Source organism: Coregonus clupeaformis, unplaced genomic scaffold (assembly GCF_020615455.1).
Source record: "Coregonus clupeaformis isolate EN_2021a unplaced genomic scaffold, ASM2061545v1 scaf1724, whole genome shotgun sequence".
Classification (NCBI taxonomy): domain Eukaryota; kingdom Metazoa; phylum Chordata; class Actinopteri; order Salmoniformes; family Salmonidae; genus Coregonus; species Coregonus clupeaformis.
Genome location: NW_025535178.1, coordinates 82,455 through 100,456, shown reverse-complemented (window position 1 = coordinate 100,456; position 18,002 = coordinate 82,455).

Genomic DNA, 18,002 nt, shown 5'->3' with positions numbered 1-18,002 from the left:
TCGGTACGACAGAAAACCTCCAGCAGTTTGTCATGATGAGAGCAGATCTTCTCCTGTAGTTGTGCGGTGGCTTTGACCAGCTTGTGCTTCTTGAAAGCAGGATATTCATAGTGAGGTTGGAGGTGTGTCTCACAGTAAGAGGCCAGACACACCAGACAGGACATGAGGGCTTTCTGCTTTCTGGTCCCAGTGCAGAAATCACACGCCACATCTCCAGGTCCAGCATAGCACAGAGCAGGGGGGGGGAGCAGCCTGGGGTCCTGTCTCCTTCAGTTTCTCCACCATCTCAGCCAACATGGTATTTTTCCTCAGATTAGGCCTTGGAGTGAAGGTCTCTCTGCACTGAGGACAGCTATAGACCCCTTTCAGAACATCCTGATCCCAGCAGCCCTCAATACAGCTCCTACAGTAACTGTGTCCACAGGCAGTAGTGACCGGCTCCTTCAGTAGATGCAGACAGACAGAACAACAGAACTGGTCCTGGTCCAGCAGAACTCCCTGCTGAGCCATTTGGACGGTTGTTCACTCTCACACAGACAGACGACACAGAGACTCAGATCAGTTTAGTTTCCTCAGAAGTGAGTTTTTGGGAGGGCGAGGACTTTCTGGATCTGCCAGATAGGTGAGGTTAGAGGGAGGGAGGGAGGGAGGGATAGAGAGAGAACTGCGTTCAACGTGGAGAGGAAGACAAATATTTTAGTTTCTAGGTTAGGGCCCTTCATTTGGAATAAATCTAACAAATATGAGTTGTTAGAATATATAAAGGGTAACAGTTCCTATGAAGTACATATTATAATTATTTTAATAAGCTTCATAATGCCTTATAATACACTTATGTGTTATAACACTGATTATAAGTGTCTATAATAATTCATAAGTGGTTGTAATGGGGGGGTTTGATATTGATACAATATACTGTAGTTTAAATGAATACTGTATGTATTGACTGATCATTGAGAATGAGGTAATACTTTACATTACAGTGTGGTTATTACTGTTAGGCCTAGGGTCAGGGTTAGAGTTACTACATTCAGCAGTAACCCTAACCCTAGCCATATCTAGGACTAAAAAGAGAAGACGTTTTATAATCAGAGTTCTTTGTATCTCTTCTTAGTCAGACAGAAACCCCCCACATCTTATAGGTGGACGGGGTTATGAACATATCCAATTAATTATTTCTGCAACCAGATGAAATGAAACTGCCTTTCAGCAGGAAAAGCTTCTCTAATAATCCTAACCATTGCTGGGTGTCTTCAGAGACTGATGCATAGAGACATAGGTTAATTTAACCATCAGTTGGGTATTTTTTACTCTCATGCTTGGTTGACCTAGCAACTGGGTCTGTTTTAATGTCATGCTTGGTTGACCTAGCAACTGGGTCTGTTTTAATGTCATGCTTGGTTGACCTAGCAACTGGGTCTGTTTTAATGTCATGCTTGGTTGAATCTAGTAACTGGGTCTGTTCTAATGTCATGCTTGGTTGACCTAGCAACTGGGTCTGTTTTAATGTCATGCTTGGTTGACCTAGCAACTGGGTCTGTTTTAATGTCATGCTTGGTTGACCTAGCAACTGGGTCTGTTTTAATGTCATGCTTGGTTGACCTAGTAACTGGGTCTGTTCTAATGTCATGCTTGGTTGACCTAGCAACTGGGTCTGTTTTAATGTCATGCTTGGTTGACCTAGCAACTGGGTCTGTTTTAATGTCATCCTTACTGTAGGTTATTTTAAGGCGTTTACATACTGTAAACTCAATTTTTCCTTATTAAATTATTCTATAATATGTAGAGTATTTATTACATATTATAATAAGGTATACCACTGTATCATAGCCCAACAATGAGACATACGTGGACTTTTAGGAAACTCTATAAGCATAATTGAAGCTACAAAAATGTCAATGTTCAACCTTAACATGTGCTAACTACGCAACAGACCAGATGAACAGGAATTATATTTACTCTCATGGGTGGCTAAAAATAACTATCTGAAAGCCACACCCCTACTAAACTATGCCTACAGTCTTCTGATCTGACCTGCTGGGTCATATCTCAATAACCAAGCAACAATAACCCAACACCCAGCATCCATAACCCAGCAGTTTTTAAAGAAAACAACCCAACTAAGTGACCCAACGCCTGCAACCCAACATTTGGGTCAACCAAACAACCCAGTATTGTTTAGAGTGTGGGGACAGGTGTAGACACCTTTCAGATCATCCTGATCCCAGCTTTCTTTAATACAGCCCATACAGTAGCTGTGTCCACAGGCAGTAGTCACCGGATCCTTCAGTGGATCCAGACAGACGGAGCAACAGAACAGTTCTAGATTGTCAGCCATTTTAGTGCTTTCACCTGAAGGTTGAGCAACAGGGTGTCAAAAATGACTTTCTGTTTCATGGAACTCTACACCAGAGGACAGGGAGTGGCTTCCTCTTGACTGTGTACTCTGTATCTACAGGTTTTTGGGGGATGGAAGTCAAGCTAAGAAGATGACGTTGCATACAGCTGTGTCCACAGGGAATAGTAACTGGATCCTTTGGTAGATCCAGACAGCAGAGTGGATATTTTAAAAGGGCCTCTGCAATGTCCATACAACAAACTGCACAGCAGATTATCAGAGATAACTTTAATTTCTTTGAAAGTCTGAGTGGTGGGGGAGGCCTTTTAGATCTGTTTGGAGACGTTAGTCCTGGATGGATGCACTGAGGTATATAGGGATGGAAGCCATAGTGACGTGTAACCAAATGTAAGGTTGTGGTAAAACATTACAACGTTTTAAAGGTTCCATAAATGTACAGTGACCTATTCAGAAGCCACAGTGGTGAATGATGAATATGTCAAATCAAAAGTTTTCTTTCATTTTCAGTCATGTAAAATGATCATAAATTGTAAAGAAACATGTGGATGCAGTGGGGTGCAAATACCTCTGTAGAATTAATTAAGCGAGAAATGGCGGTGGAAACGGCTTTATGCACAAATATTGATATAATAACCATCATATTGAAGTAAACTTGGAGTCACACGATGATATGTGGTGTGGTCCTCCCACTAGGACTCAGGAAACCATGCAGTTTATTAAGCTACAGATGAAATAAGTTATGCTGAACTTCACAGGGTGGTGAAAGGGCACGGTGATGAGCTTGATGCTCCTTTCCAATAAATATCGAGGGTATTTTTGTCCATAATTGTAATGAATACTCGGACAGAGTGGTAAGATCCAATCGCAGAATAGCGATGCTTTATTAGAGTACAGACAAGGGAATAGCTTAATCGTGGTCGGGCGGGCTGTGGTCAAAACCGGGCCAGGCAGAGACAGGCAGAGGTACCAAGGGAGCGGGCTTAGTCGTAGTCGAGGTCACAGGCACAGGATCAGAGAACGGTAATCACTGGGGTAGACAAGTAGAGGATTAAGCAATTCGGGGAGTCAAACAACAAGGCACAGGTCGGATACACGGGTAATCAAAAACAACAAACTCTCTCTCTCTCGGAACAAAACGCTTAGCAAGTCACAATGGAACAATACCTCGCGCCGACTGAGCTTCTGAGCACACCTTATATCCTACCCTAATTACGGACAGGTGTGCTCAGAACTCAGGTGAACCAGATCGAGTCTGATGACTCCCCCTCTCTGTAGATCGGGGAAGTGTCAGACTCTGTCTAGACCCAGCCAACCCCCGATCCCTTACAATAATAATGTCATCATGTAGGTAGCCTGTCCAGAGTGGGCACGTTCGCTATATAATGCACAACCAAATCTGACAAAACCATCAGTAGAGTTGAAAATGTGATGGAAACCCATTTAACAGAACGTTTTTAACCGGTACATGGGAATTTAACTGCAAAAATATATTAGTATTTTCTAAAATATATATTTGAATGTGCATTACGTCATCACGCACAGCCATTTATCTTCAACACGTCAATTTGATGGAAAAATCTCTGCTGGTAAAATGACCATGTTTTTATGAAGATTTTACAATGTTCACATGAAAATCTGTCGCCAGTCGAATGGAAACAGATTTTCATGTGAATATTCAAAAATCTGCATAAAACCAAAATCCCAATAGAATTTAATGGTAAATTACATATCGAGTCATTTTGGAGTCACTTGTATTGTAAATAAGAACATAATATGTTTAAGTGACTCCAAAATGACACCATACATTATTTACCATTCAATTCTATTGCGACCAAGCTTTAACTTCCTGACTGATGTCTTGAGATGTTGCTTCAATACATCCACATAATTTTCCTTCCTCATGATGCCAATTATTTTGTGAAGCGCACGAGTCCCTCCTGCAGCAAAGCACCCCCACAGCATGATGCTGCCACCCCTGTGCTTCACGGTTGGGATGGTGTTCTTCGGCTTGCAAGCGACCCCCTTTTTCCTCCAAACATAACGATGGTCATTATGGCCAAACAGTTATATTTTTGTTTCATCAGACCAGAGGAAATTTCTCCAAAATGTATGATCTTTATCCCCATGTGCAGTTGCAAACCGTAGTCTGGCTTTTTGGAGCAGTGGCTTCTTCCTTGCTGAGCGGCCTTTCAGGTTATGTCGATATAGGACTCATTTTACTGTGGATATAGATACTTTTGTACCTGTTTCCTCCAGCATCTTCACAAGGTCCTTTGCTGTTGTTCTGGGATTGATTTGCACTTTTCGCACCAAAGTACGTTCATCTCTCTCTCATCTCCTTCCTGAGCGGTATGACAGCTGCGTGGTCCCATGGTGTTTATACTTGCGTACTATTTGTACAGATGAACGTGGTACATTCAGGCGTTTGGAAATTGCTCCCAAGGATGAACCAAACTTGTGGAGGTCTACAATTATTTTTCTGAGGTCTTGGCTGATTTCTTTTGATTTTCCCATGATGTCAAGCAAAGAGGCACTGAGTTTGAAGGTAGGCCTTGAAATACATCCACAGGTACACCTCCAATTGACTAAAATGATGTCAATTAGCCTATCAGAAGCTTCTAAAGCATAACATCATTTTTTGGAATTTTCCAAGCTGTTTAAAGGCACAGTCAACTTAGTGTATGTAAACTTCTGACCACTGGAATTGTGATTAAATGTAGTAATCTGTCTGTAAACAATTGTTGGAAAAATTACTTGTCTCATGCACAAAGTAGATGTCCTAAGCGACTTGCCAAAACTATAGTTTGTTAACAAGAAATTTGTGGAGTGGTTGAAAAACTAGTTTTAATGACTCCTAAGTGTATGTAAACTTCCGGCTTCAAACTTCAACTGTAAATAAAGTATATTTATTTCTAAACAGTAAAACAGATAGGTATGAAAATACCCTCAAATAAAAGGTGACATTCTGTACTGTCGCCTCATATAAAACATTTAATATCAATTCTAAAATGCTGGAGTATAGAGCCAAATTCAAAGTTTAATAAATTAAAAAACCAAGGGTGGGTCAAAATTATTCCCATAATGTAGAAGTTTCAGTAGATTAGGAACTGCTTCCTATAAAGCTATGTGGAGTATAATGTAGCTGGACATTGTAAAGTCATACACACAATTATATTACTTCTTATTGACATTCAACCTGGGAATGAAAATTTAAGCAATTAATGTACAAACATGTCTAAAACAAATCCTGCAACAAAGGACCAGGTGTGAATGTTCTGGGGGGTCTAAGTCTACCCCTAACCAGTTTGAATACACTGTTTGATTTCACCCCCAGACCCCAAAACACACCCCATTCAAAACAGTTTCAACAGCCCCCCACCCGATGCAACTCAATATTAAGAAGGCATAAAGTCAGTGTACAGACCAATGCACTACCCCCAGGATCACAACAAGCCCCTCACACATTGGACCACACACACACAATGTGAATGGAAATATATTATTATATTTTTATATATTACAATCACAAGAAAGGGTGTTGGTTATTTTAGTTTTCCAAATAACATTTCTTGAAAATGTCCTAACTTTAAAAATAAGCATGTTTGGTCTTGTTTGAATCAGCCTAATTCTCTGGTTATAAATAAAATAACCATGATTGGCAGAATGTTTAATTCACATCTCTGGCTATTAATAGATTGTGGAACTATGAAAAATAGGGAATAATGTTCCCAACACACCCACCTCACAGTTCCTACACAGACCCTGAGGCACCATGCAGGTCTGACACCAGAGGAGGCTGGTGGGAGGAGCTATAGGAGGACGGGCTCATTGTAATGGCTGGAATGGAATCAATGGAACGTATCAAACACAAACACATGAAACCACATGTTTGACTGAGTTCCATTTATTCCATTCCAGACATCACAATGTGCCTGTCCTGCTATAGCTCCTCCCACCAGACTCCACTGCCTGACAACCATTCTATTGTCTTGAGGACTTTACAACCATTTGGTCTGATCAAAGACCAGGACACCCTTTCAAATAGATACATCCTCTCAGCCTTGATGACTAAACTAATCAAAGACTAACACACACACCACAGTAATCTGATCATGGTGACTCCACAGTAATAACATTTATAACTCATAAGTCACCAGGTGTGATTTACCTTTTGACAGATGAAACCCTACATCAACTACTAATGACTTATGGGAGGACGTGTGCATTTCACATATTAAGATATAATACAAGGATACTTCCTTTGTGTGTTGTACTTAGTCAATTGAAAATGTGCTTAAAGTTTTGAAAAAACAGCCTTTTTGATGATCTGTTTTGAGTTTTGTATTAAGAGTTGTGAGATTTTACCACATACTTGTGAAAATAGTACAAAAGTGATTATAAAATCTATAATACATGGATACTTCCTTAAATGTACATATTTTGTGTTATGCAGTTATGTTATTGAAACAGAATAAGTCTAATGAGAGAATAAATAAGTCAAGTCCAACCATTACCTCTCTCCTCTTTCACATCCCTCTATCATCACTCCATGGGTGTGTCCCAATAATCTCTCCTTCCTCCTGAAGTGTATCATTCCTTCACTACTCCTCTCAAATGTAAAAGCATTGGATTGGTGTTGGCATGGGGTAGAGGGAGTTTACATATACCAGTCATTTCCTTTGAAATACATGAAGGGAAGTGGACAAGTTCACACTTAGAAAGGAGATAATAGTTCCACACCCCATGTGTCCTGATAACTACAGGAATGAAACCATATTGAGGTTGTCTGCTTTCTATACAGTTTGATGGGAGAGAGAGAGAGACAGACCTATGCCCCTCCTACCCACCCCAAGCCCCCCACTCCCACAAAGAGGGCCTCAACATGAAAGTCACACATACGCCCAGGCCGTGATCAGGCAAACAGGCCCAACACCCACTCTTACACTAGCCCAAGCCAATGGCATGTACCAGATGCTCAGCAGGCTCTGCTCACAATTACTGGCCTGAGGCCAAACCACACAACCAACAACATTAGACACTTTATGGAACACAAAGCCTTCACTATTTCATCCTGGAATATCCAAGCCCTGAGGTCATCTGCCTTTGGCCTAAAGAGCAGGAATCTGGACTTCACCAAAGAAATCGGAAATACAGACATTGTCATCCTACAAGAAACATGGTATAGAGGAGACGGACCCACTGGTTGCCCTCTAGGTTACAGAGAGCTGATTGTCCCATCCACCAAACTACCAGGTGTGAAACAGGGAAGGGACTCAGGGGGTATGCTAATTTGGTATAGAGCAGACCTAACTCACTCCATTAAATTAATCAAAACAGGAACATTTTACATTTGGTTAGAAATTCAAAAGGAAATTATCTCAACTGAGAAAAATGTCCTCCTGTGTGCTACCTATATCCCCCCACTAGAATCCCCATACTTTAATGAAGACAGTTTCTCCATCCTGGAGGGGGAAATCAATCATTTCCAGACCCAGGGACATGTACTAGTCTGTGGCGACCTAAATGCCAGAACTGGACAAGAACCTGACACCCTCAGCACACAGGGGGACAAACACCTACCTGGAGGTGACAGCATTCCCTCCCCCATATGCCCCCCTAGGCACAACTACGACAACATAACCAACAAGAATGGGTCACGACTCCTGCAGCTCTGTCGCACACTGGGTATGTACATAGTCAATGGTAGGCTTCGAGGGGACTCCTATGGTAGGTACACCTATAGCTCATCTCTTGGCAGTAGTACTGTAGACTACTTTATCACTGACCTCAACCCAGAGTCTCTCAGAGCGTTCACAGTCAGCCCACTGACACCCCTATCAGACCACAGCAAAATCACAGTCTACTTGAACAGAGCAATACTCAATCATGAGGCATCAAAGCCAAAGGAACTGAATAATATTAAGAAATGCTATAGATGGAAGGAAAGTAGTGTTGAAACCTACCAAAAAACTATTAGGAAACAACAAATTCAATCCATTCTAGACAACTTCCTGGACAAAACGTTCCACTGTAATAGTGAAGGTGTAAACTTGGCAGTAGAAAACCTAAACAGTATATTTGACCTCTCAGCTTCCCTATCAAATCTAAAAATCTCTAACAGAAAACCAAAGAAAAGTAATAACAGTGATAAATGGTTTGATGAAGAATGCAAAAACCAAAGAAAGAAATTGAGAAACCTATCCAACCAAATACATAGAGACCCAGAAAACCTGAGCCTACGCCTTCAATATGGTGAATCACTAAAACAATACAGAAATACACTACGGAAAAAGAAGGAACAGCATTTCAGAAATCAGCTCAATGTAATTGAAGAATCCATAGACTCTAACCACTTCTGGGAAAATTGGAAAACACTAAACAAACAACAACACGAAGAGCTATCTATCCAAAACGGAGATGTATGGGTAAACCACTTCTCCAATATTTTTGGCCCTATAACAGAGAACAAACAGCAAAAAAATATACATGATCAAATGCAAATCTTAGAATCAACTATTAAAGACTACCAGAACCCACTGGATTCTCCAATTACATTGAATGAACTACAGGACAAAATACAAACCCTCCAACCCAAAAAAGTCCTGTGGTGTTGATGGTATCCTCAATGAAATGATAAAATATACAGACCACAAATTTCAATTAGCTATGCTTAAACTCTTTAACATCATCCTTAGCTCTGGCATCTTCCCCAATATTTGGAACCAAGGACTGATCACCCCAATCCACAAAAGTGGAGACAAATTTGACCCCAATAACTACCGTGGGATATGCGTCAACAGCAACCTTGGGAAAATCCTCTGCATTATCATTAACAGCAGACTAGTTAATTTCCTCAGTGAAAACAATGTACTGAGCAAATGTCAAATTGGCTTTTTACCAAATTACCGTACGACAGACCACGTATTCACCCTGCACACCCTAATTGACAAACAAACAAACCAAAACAAAGGCAAAGTCTTCTCATGCTTTGTTGATTTCAAAAAAGCATTTTAACTCAATTTGGCATGAGGGTATGCTATACAAATTGATGGAAAGTGGGGTTGGGGGAAAAACATACGACATTATAAAATCCATGTACACAAACAACAAGTGTGCGGTTAAAATTGGCAGAAAACACACACATTTCTTTCCACAGGGCCGTGGGGTGAGACAGGGATGCAGTTTAAGCCCCACCCTCTTCAACATATATATCAACGAATTGGCGAGGGCACTAGAACAGTCTGCAGCACCCGGCCTCACCCTACTAGAATCTGAAGTCAAATGTCTTCTGTTTGCTGATGATCTGGTGCTTCTGTCACCAACCAAGGAGGGCCTACAGCAGCACCTAGATCTTCTGCACAGATTCTGTCAGACCTGGGACCTGACAGTAAATCTCAGTAAGACAAAAATAATGGTGTTCCAAAAAAGGTCCAGTTGCCAGGACCACAAATACAAATTCCATCTAGACACCGTTGTCCTAGAGCACACAAAAAACTATACATACCTCGGCCTAAACATCAGCGCCACAGGTAACTTCAACAAAGCTGTGAACGATCTGAGAGGGGGAAGAAGGGCTTTCTATGCCATCAAAAGGAACATACAATTTGACATACCAATTAGGATCTGGCTAAAAATACTTGAATCGGTTATAGAACCCATTGCCCTTTATGGTTCTGAGGTCTGGGGTCCGCTCACCAACCAAGAATTCACAAAATGGGACAAACACCAAATTGAGACTCTGCATGCAGAATTCTGCAAAAACATCCTCCGTGTACAACGTAAAACACCAAATAATGCATGCAGAGCAGAATTAGGCCAATACCCGCTAATTATCAAAATCCAGAAAAGAGCCGTTAAATTCTATAACCACTTAAAAGGAAGTGATTCCCAAACCTTCCATAACAAAGCCATCACCTACAGAGAGATGAACTTGGAGAAGAGTCCCCTAAGTAAGCTTGTCCTGGGCCTCTGTTCACAAACACAAACAGACCCCACACAGCCCCAGGACAACAACAACAACAACAACAACAACACAATTAGACCCAACCAAATCATGAGAAAACAAAAAGAGAATTACTTGACACATTGGAAAGAACAAACAAAAAAACAGAGCAAACTAGAATGCTATTTGGCCCTAAACAGAGAGTACACAGTGGCAGAATACCTGACCACTGTGACTGACCCAAACTTAAGGAAAGCTTTGACTATGTACAGACTCAGTGAGCATAGCCTTGCTATTGAGAAAGGCCGCCGTAGGCAGACCTGGCTCTCAAGAGAAGACAGGCTATGTGCACACTGCCCACAAAATGAGGTGGAAACTGAGCTGCACTTCCTAACCTCCTGCCAAATGTATGACCATATTAGAGACACATATTTCCCTCAGATTACAGCGATCCACAAAGAATTCGAAAACAAACCCAATTTTGATAAACTCCCTTATCTACTAGGTGAAAAACCACAGTGTGCCATCACAGCTGCAAGATTTGTGACCTGTTGCCACAAGAAAAGGGCAACCAGTGAAGAACAAACACCATTGTAAATACAACCCATATTTATGTTTATTTATTTTCCCATTTGTACTTTAACTATTTGCACATTGTTACAACACTGTATATATACATAATATGACATTTGAAATGTCTTTATTCTTTTGAAACTTCTGAGTGTAATGTTTACTGTTAATATTTATTGTTTATTTCACTTTTGTTTACTATTTACTTCACTTGCTTTGGCAATGTTAACACACGTTTCCCATGCCAATAAAGCCCTTAAATTGAATTGAATTGAATTGAGAGACAGAGAGAGAGAGAGAGAGAGAGAGCGAGAGAGAGAGAGAGAGAGAGAGAGAGAGAGAGAGAGAGAGAGAGGACATCAGGTAAAGTTCTGGAGATGAGGGAATATGTGTGCAGAAAGAAACCCTCCAGTATGGTTAATCCCAGTTAGGCCCAGTATGGACTATCAATACAAGTGACCATTTAGAATGTGACCCAGTTCAATGGGTCTTAACAGAACTGGGGGATGTCAGCCATGAAGTTGTCTAAACACAACTGGAATATAATTTGTTTGTGATTCATTGTTAATGGATTTTCCATTAGGAACAGAGTGGGAAAACCTAACACAACAACACACATAACACACAACCAATAAAAACACGAAGGGGGAGGAAACCACTAAAGTCATTACCATATTGTCATTTTCTAATGACAGGGAGAAAACATGTAAAATCTAGAAGACTACTTTAGATCTGGTCAGAAGTAGCCTACTGCACTACGTAGGGAACAGGGTGTCATTTGGGCCAGAGTCAGTAACTCCCCCGGGTATGAATTGTCTCTCTATCTTATCTGTCTTCTATATGATGTTCTCCTCTCCTCCTCTCTTCTCTCCTCTATTCACTCTATTCTATCATCCACACCACATGCCAGCTTCAACACAATCCATTTACAAGTTAAAGACACACCTTGGAATAAATAGCAAAGGAAAACTACTACTAGATGGATTTTTTATTTCCCTTCAACATAAATCATATTTAATAACTGAACAGTAGCAGACCTAACTTAATCTGTTCCTGACTCTGGATAGTGGATTAAAAAGACCATCAATCTCCAATGATATTAAAGTACAATTCTGAACATTACTGATATACTGAGTGACAAGTCAAGATATCTGCTGTTTTTATTGTTTGGTTAATATCACCACCTGCTGGACAGGTTTAATGTTGCTTGACTGAGCAGTATGGGAGAATGAAAGATGCCAAACTTAGGGTCGGTTTCCCGGACATCTCCATTGAACATGCTTTTTAGTCTAGGACTAGGCTTCATCTGTGTCCGGGAAACCGGCCCATATAGTTCAATTAGCAAGTAAGTAACACTACCTGTTCCATGATAATGAGGAAAATTACATTGAGACAGAGAACCAATTGAGAAAACATTTCAATGGTTCTGAATGACAACCAACATACATTAACAGCATACATCATGATTAATGTAAATGTATAAGATTAAAACGTTCCACTTACAAATAATATGAATGCATTGAATTGTAATTCATAACATCTTCTGAAGATCAAATCAATCAAATCATTGTACATAAAAACAGAGCAGAATGAATCATCACATCTGGGGACCATCACCACCAGCATGACTAGTATCTATGTGGACCCTACTACAGTTTAACCAGCTCAGTTATAGACTACACCAGCATGACTAGTATCTATGTGGACCCTACTACAGTTTAACCAGCTCAGCTATAGACTACACCAGCATGACTAGTATCTATGTGGACCCTACTAGAGTTTAACCAGCTCAGCAGTACCAGAGAGATAAAACCCAGGATAGAGGGGCTGAGTGAATGTGGTCTGGACTCTGTGGAGGAGGGTCATTGTGTCAGAGACACTGTAGAAGGACAGAGTACCTGCCTTGTGATCCAGGTCCACTCCTACTCTGGAGGACTGAGGGCCTGATACTTTAGTCTCAACATTATTGTGTCTGAAACAATAACCACCTCTAGAGCACACTAAACTCCAGGACTTGTTATTGTATCCAAATGGACCATCTGTCCCTCTCCCTGTTCTGCTGATGTCTTTATATGAGACTGCTGTAACAACACACACCCCACTCCACTCCACCTCCCAGTAACAGCGTCCAGACAGACCCTCTCTACATAGAACCATCAAGTTCTTTGTGAATCTGTCTGGATGAACAGGATATGGTTGTTCTTGGTCTGTATAGGTCACCTTTCTGTTCCCTTCAGACAGAGAGAGTTGTGTGTGTGCTGTGTTTGGGTCCAGTGTGAGCTGACAGGAATCTGGGAGAAGAGCAGAGCAGAGACCAATGAGGGGAGTTAGAACAATAAGTTAAGTCAGATACTGTATCTACCCTGTCTTTGATTAGAGCACAGCAGAGATCAAATCAGAGAAATATGAGGAGTCAGATAGATACCCAGTCTTTGATTAGATCTACTATTGCTATATATTTCTAGAGGGATTGTTAGGAGTGTCAGTAAAAAGAGACTGTTAGTTACTTCAGAATAAAGAGACTCACATTGTAAGAACTGTTCTCTGGTCTTGGGCTCTGGAGGCAGTACAACATCCACTATATTCACTACACACACACAAACACATTCACAGAGAGAGGGAATGTTATCATCATACCATATTCCACATGTATATGACTAGTAGGGAACTTTCAATGGTCTAAAGTTGATGTTCTTATTATTTTCAACACACCTGTAGTGGAGATCTTGGTACATTCTCCTTTAAGGACGTCTTCTAGTTTCTCTCTCAGTTCAGACACAGTCTTACTCACATCTCCAAAGTACTGAAGAGGACGGACAACGATGCTGGGTAAGTCTGAAGATACACTGGTACCGGAGAGAGACTGATAACTCTGGAGAGAGAGAGAGAGAGAGAGCGAGAGAGAGCGAGAGAACAGAACCAAATGATTGAGAGTTTCACATTGAGTTTTAGTTTCATATCACATGTATCAAGGCAGTTTAGTTACCTGGAGGAAATGGATGTGATCCTCTGTGTGTGAGAGCTGCTCCAGCTCAGTGCTTCTCTTCCTCAGCTCAGCTATCTCCTGCTCCAGTTGCTCCAGGAGTCCTTCAGCTTGACTCACTTGAGCCTTCTCTTGGGCTCTGATCAGCTCCTTCACCTCAGAGCGCCTTCTCTCAATGGAGCGGATCAGCTCGGTAAAGATCTTATCACTGTCCTCCACTGCTGCCTGTGCAGAGCGCTGTTAAGAGAGAGAGAGAAACTGACTTGTCTTACTTTAATGAGCCATCCTCATTACACGAACACCCCCACCCCTAAAAGCACATTGCGTGACACCACAACCTCCACACAATCACATTATCCAGTACCCAACACCACAGTACAATACACCAACCAGCACCACATTCCAACCGTCCATCCAACCCCTCCTCTCCAGCCGTACAGACAGCCCCCCTGAGCCCCCATACCTCCTGAAACATCTCCACACTGTTGATCATTTTGTACAACTCAAACTCAACCCTAAGGCGTCAACAGTAATGGCATTACCCTGGCAACACAGAAAAAACATGATGAACAGTCTGTCATTGCAGAAAACAGACACCACTCCCCAACTCCCAGGTCAACCCGAGCCAACCAGCTATTGGTTTCCAGGGCTCCATGTAATACCCTCCACTGGACGACCCCTGACCTTTCCAGCACTGGGAGCTTATAGAGCACCCTCCACCTATACCCTGCCATGCTCTCAGCCCCCACAACCCCCTGCCACTGATGCCAATTCACTCCCACTAAGCTCAGAGTGTTAAAAGTCAGTAAGTCCTGCAGACTCTCCTGCCAGTCCCCAGTCTCTGCTGTCACTTGCAGTGGTGGAAACGGTGGTGGCCCCTCCTCAGGCTGCTCCAGCCCTCAGTACTGCAGCATAGAAATCAGAGACCCCTGCTGTATTGAGTCTCTCCTGCCGCATGATGAAGAGCTGCTGATCCAGCCCCAAACCACCAGCCCTCCTCAACAGAGCACATGCTGGTTCCCTCCAGCCCACCTCCGTACGGTACAGTAGCCTCTGTGCTGCTGAGTCAGAACGCTGCCACCCTGACCAGAAAATGTTTACTAACTTGCGCTGCAGGTCCACAAGCAGACCACCGGGGGCGTTGAGAATGGCCAATTTAAGCCATAGAGAGGATGCCACCAAGTTGTTGATGATCAGCACCGCCCCTCTGTATGCCACATGGGAGATGAGCCACCTCCACTTCGTCAGCCTCGACACCACCGCTTGTGACACTCCTTCCCAGTTCTTCCTATCCCAACCCTCCGAGCCCAGATACACCCCAAGCATCTTGAGCCACTCACAGCCCCACTGCAACCCCCCTGGAAGCTGCGGAGGTGCCCTGTCCCTCCATGCCCCACGTAACAGAGCCTCACTCTTGCCCCAGTTTACCTAAGCAGAAGACGCCCCCTCGTACACCCTCAAACTATTCTCCAGGGCCTGTAGGTTCTGCTCATCCCTAACCAACACAGACGTCATCAGCGTATGCTGACACTGCTATGCCTGTCCCCAAACCTATGCCTGGCTCCCACACTCCCTGTAGCCTCCTGCATAGCAGGCCCAGAAAGGGCTCAATAACAAGAGTGTATAGCTGCCCTGACAGAGGGCATCCCTGGTGAATGCCCCTCCCTACCCAGACTGGCCTACTGAGCCCTCCCCACACCTTGACCATACATGAAGCCCCAGCGTATAGCATTTGAACACAGGCCACAAAATTCTCCCCACAACCAAAACAACACATTGAACAGATATTCATGGTCCACCCAATCAAAGGCTTTCTCCTGATTATGAACAGATTGTCTGTGTTTGAGCGTCCTGGTACACAGTACGTTTGGTCCTTGTGTACAATAGAGTCCAGGTGGGACTTCAGTCTGTTAACGAGGACCTTGGTAAAGACCTTATAGTCCAAACAGAGCAATGCCACAGGCCTCCAGTTCTTTAAGTCGCTCAAATCTAATTGTTTGGGCAGGAGAGTCAAAGCCTCCCGTCTACAGTTTAGCGACAGCTCCCCCAACCCGACGCACTCACACAACACACATCCTGTAAAATAATTCCCCAGAACTTTTTATAAAAATCCACAGGCAGACCGTCTGAGATACAGCAGCTGAGAGTTTGTGAAAGGCCAGGGAAATGTCTATTTGATTTATCTGTGACAGAGAGAGTTTGGAAAGGTCTGTGAGCAGAACCTGAGAAAACCCAGGATAATAATAATAATAATATGCCATTTAGGAGACGCTTTTATCCAAAGCGACTTACAGTCATGTGCATACATTTTTACATATGCGTGGTCCCGGGGATCGAACCCACTACCCTGGCATTACAAGCGCCATGCTCTACCAATTGAGCTACAGAGGACCACAGAGTTCTGCCCTCTATAAATCAGAGTACAACTCCACAGCCTCATCTCCTCACAACAGAAGTTACCCACCCATCAGGCTCCCTCATCTCCCCACAACAGAAGTTACCCACCCATCAGGCTCCCTCATCTCCTCACAACAGAAGTTACCCACCCATCAGGCTCCCTCATCTCCCCCACAACAGAAGTTACCCACCCATCAGGCTCCCTCATCTCCCCACAACAGAAGTTACCCACCCATCAGGCTCCCTCATCTCCCCACAACAGAAGTTACCCACCCATCAGGCTCCCTCATCTCCCCACAACAGAAGTTACCCACCCATTAGGCTCCCTCATCTCCCCCACAACAGAAGTTACCCACCCATCAGGCTCCCTCATCTCCCCCACAACAGAAGTTACCCACCCATCAGGCTCCCTCATCTCCCCCACAACAGAAGTTACCCACACATCAGGCTCCCTCATCTCCCCCACAACAGAAGTTACCCACCCATCAGGCTCCCTCATCTCCCCCACAACAGAAGTTACCCACCCATCAGGCTCCCTCATCTCCCCCACAACAGAAGTTACCCACCCATCAGGCTCCCTCATCTCCCCACAACAGAAGTTACCCACCCATCCGGCTCCCTCATCTCCCCCACAACAGAAGTCACCCACCCATCAGGCTCCCTCATCTCCCCCACAACAGAAGTTACCCACCCATCAGGCTCCCTCATCTCCCCCCACAACAGAAGTTACCCACCCATCAGGCTCCCTCATCTCCCCCACAACAGATGTTACCCACCCATCAGGCTCCCTCATCTCCCCCACAACAGAAGTTACCCACCCATCAGGCTCCCTCATCTCCCCCACAACAGAAGTTACCCACCCATCAGGCTCCCTCCTCTCCCCACAACAGAAGTTACCCACCCATCAGGCTCCCTCATCTCCCCACAACAGAAGTTACCCTCCCATCAGGCTCCCTCATCTCCCCCACAACAGAAGTTACCCACCCATCAGGCTCCCTCATCTCCCCACAACAGAAGTTACCCGCCCATCAGACAAACGTAAAACAAGGGATTTTCTTGGTTTCCCCACTCTGTTTTTCCAACCCCTCTGGTGAAACAGAGAACTGAGCCCTGTACTATAATATAATATAATGTGCCATTTTGCAGACGCTTTTATCCAAAGCGACTTACAGTCATGTGTGCATATATATATATACATTTTGGTGTATGGGTGGTCCCGGGGATCGAACCCACTACCCTGGCGTTACAAGCGCCGTGCTCTACCAGCTGAGCTACAGAGGACCAGGTGCAGACACATTTATGAAAGCAAAGACAAGGTCATTATTTGGGCTCTAAACACTAACAACCTACCCTTACACACCTCTTTTGCTACCCCTGCACTAAGATTTCTGCCATGGCATTTAAATGTTTTTGGTTTACATATTCCCCCAGTCTTTGCCGCCGTTCATGTTAAGGAAGTCTAACCGTGAAATCTCCATAAGAGGTGGGAGGGAAATCACCACAATCAGAAACCAGTAGAGAAGCCCATAAAGCCGCCATGCCAGAAGAAAACATCAATTTAAGCAGATTCTGAAGACATGCCCTTAAGAACCCATGACCCATTTTCTCAGCCTATACCGCTTCCTGGGTGAGAGGACACTAAACCCCTCATTCTTCATCACGTGTTGTACTGACCTTACAAACCTTCCAGGATCAATCAAATAAGACTCCAGCAGAACCTTCTTTTTCCCCTTTAGTCTCCATCAGGAACC